This window comes from Gorilla gorilla, chromosome 7, assembly GCF_029281585.2.
Source record: "Gorilla gorilla gorilla isolate KB3781 chromosome 7, NHGRI_mGorGor1-v2.1_pri, whole genome shotgun sequence".
Lineage (NCBI taxonomy): Eukaryota > Metazoa > Chordata > Mammalia > Primates > Hominidae > Gorilla > Gorilla gorilla.
The window spans coordinates 111,106,267-111,109,612 of NC_073231.2; positions in this window are offsets into that span (position 1 = coordinate 111,106,267).

The window sequence follows — 3,346 nt, forward strand, 5'->3', positions numbered from 1 at the left end:
CAACTCTAAGGCCTGTTTTTCTTATCTGTGAACTGAAAAGAGCATCCCACAAAATCTGTGACATTGAATTCTTATCTGAAATTTATTTTCAAATATGGTATGAAGTGACGACCTAAAACTTTTTGTTTTCTAAATTTTCCCTACACCATTTAAAAAATAATCCATCCCTTTCCCACTGATTTATAAAACTGCCTTTTTCATTTTAATTTCCCATAAATCTTTATTCCATTTCTTCTAATTTTTTGTATCAATTTTTCATAATAAACAGTTTCATGGACACTTTGGAAAAAATACAAAACAGCATGAAAAGAAAAGAAAAATCCCTCATAAATATTAAAATTGTGGAGAATTTTCTACCAGTCATATACACACACACACACACACACACAGATAGATAGAGATAGAGATAGAGATAGAGATAGAGATAGAGATAGAGATAGAGATAGAGATAGAGATAGAGACAGATATAAAGGGATGCTGTAATATTCACAAAACAAAACAAAGCCAAAAGCCCAAAGGCAGGGTCAAGTAAGTGAAGATGGTTTCTGGACTGGCTTCTAAGAAAGGTGAGTGCTCTGTACTATGAAGCACAGATGCAAATTTAGGTACACAAGACTAGAGATAAAAGCTGGGCGCGGTGGCTCACACCTGTAATCCCAGCACTTTGGGAGGCTGAGGCAGGTGGATCACGAGGTCAGGAGACCAAGACTATCCTGGCTAACACGGTGAAACTGCATCTCTACTAAAAAATACAAAAATTAGCTGGGCGTGGTTGGCGCGTGCCTGTAATCCCAGCTACTCAGGAGGCTGAGGCAGGAGAATCACTTGAACCCGGGAGGCAGAGGTTGCCTTGAGACGAGATTGTGCCACTGCACTCCAGCCTGGGCAACAAAGCGAGACTTCGTCTCAAAACAAAACAAAACAAAACAAAACAAAACAAAACAAAACAAATGAAAAAAAAAAGAAGCTGGACTGCTGTCTTAGAGAAGAGAAGGGAAGCTGCAGTTCTGTAAGGATGAGAGAACAGGGGAAAACAAATCCGAAACTCCTGTGGCACTGTGCTCTAAAAGTGCTGTGAAGAACCAAAGCATCTAGCAAAACATTTAAAAATTTTTGCCTGAGCTGTCCCCCAACAAGATCTTCAGTAAAACCCCCATTGATCAACTAAGGTTTTTATTTGTGTTCTTCAGGCCATGGTCTTCAACTTGTTTGTTCATATACTCTAACATAAATTCTGAATAACTACTAATTCCTTAAATAAGTTTTGGTTCACATCAGACATTTTTCACTATGTTTAAATCATTTCAAAACATATAATTTACGGCAAAGGGTATGTATTGATATTTTAAAATAGAACTACTGCCTCATTGTTTATTTATTAGCATCTAAATAGAATAGTAGTTTGATACCTGCCACTAATATCCATTTAAAAAAAATTCATAAAGCTCTTTAACAATGAAGAGGGTGGAAAAGGACAATCCAAAATATACCTTGGCACATTTTCAGATAGACCTGTGTGAGAAGAATACACACACAGGGAAGGTAAGGTTTAGAAATGAATTCACCTAAGAATATCTGTGAGGGCTAGGCACGGTGGCTCGCGTTTGTAATCCCAGCACTTTGAGAGGCTAAGGCAGGCAGATTACTTGAGGTTGGAAGTTCAAGACCAGTCTAGCTAACATGGTAAAACCCTGTCTCTACAAAAAATACAAAAATGAGCCCAGTGTGTTGGCGTGCACCTGTAATCCCAGCTACTTGGGAGGCTGAGGCAAGAGAATCGCTTGAACCTGGGAGGCGGAGGTTGAGGTGAGCCCAGATCACTAGCCTGGGTGACAGAGTGAGACTCTGCCAAAAAGAAACCCAAACCAAAAACAAAACAATACCTGTGCTTTCTTGGAGCAAGTGGTACAAAAGACAGTTAATACCTGGTATATAGATATAAAATCTTTCTTCCTTCTTTCTTTTTTTTTCTATGAAAGTGAAAGCACACAGTATGTATATATAGTTTGGAATCCTAGAATTCTCACATGGCATTATTTTAGGTTATTAAGTATTCTTCAAAGATATTTTAATTATTTTATTCTATCATAATTACATACTATTACTTATTAAATTATCAATCGTGAAATGCTGATTCAGCAGTCAGCTGAGGATTTGAGTGAAGTTTATGCTCAGGTTTTGGAGTATTAAATTTCCAGATCTTCTACGGTTCTGAACTTTATTATTTGCTGCTTCAAGTTGCTAAGGTTGTCATCTCCTGCTACCTGAACCAGGGGAATTGTAGAGCTTCCCCAGGCAAGAAAGCCACAAACTTGGAGTTCTTGCTCAATGCAGTGGCAGTCTCTAGAATAAACATCTCTCAGGTATGAATATTTCTCAAGCTTGCCATTGGATGTTTTCTGGTACCTTAAAATGGTTCTTTTTTGTACTTTTGCCCATGTTTTGTCATTGATATCTATGGAGGAGACTCCTGACATTTTCCTGCCACAACTATGGAGTTCTCCCCAAATGAGTATTATTAGATTATTAAAATTTTTGCTAATTTGATAAGTAAAGTTTATTGCTCCTTTAATATTATAGTTTCAATGACTGGTGTGATTAAGCACTTTTTGTGGTTATTGGCTATTTGCATTTCATCATTTGTAAATTACCTACTCGTTTCCTTAGCCTGTTTATTTTCTGGAGTCTTAACTTTTTTATATTGGTTTAGAAACATTTTTATTAACAAAATATTAGCCCTTTGCCCAAATTATTTAAAAATATACTTCTGTGTTAGTGACTTAACACATAAAATATAAATTTTATATGATTACCTTGTAAGTTATTTTTTAAAGGAATAACAATAACATCTCTACACATTTCAGTCTTACCTAGGGGTCCAGTTTATCTTTTCATTTGTTTGAGTTGGTATTTATCATCCCAATAATATAAATTTTAATACAGATCTGACATTGCATTTTTAATGTTTTGCTTTACTGATATTGCTAGATATTTTCATGATGTATTTTTTACTACAAATTCCAACTGGTTATTTTTATTTTATAGAAAGTGCTTTCCCACCTCACCAATTTCTATCATTTTCCCATTGGGCTTTTTTTTGTGTGTGAATATTACAGCATCCCTTTATATCTATATATATTTGTAAGTATTATCTCATTTATTTCTCAAAACAACACTATTATATAGATTTTTACTATCTCCATTTTTATATAAAGTATTTCAGTCATACAAAAATATATGGACAATAATATAATGAACATCCATGTACACACCAGCCACTTAAGAAAAAGAATATTACACTGTGAATCTCCTTCTTCATATCATTCACCTCACTCCCCACAGTTAA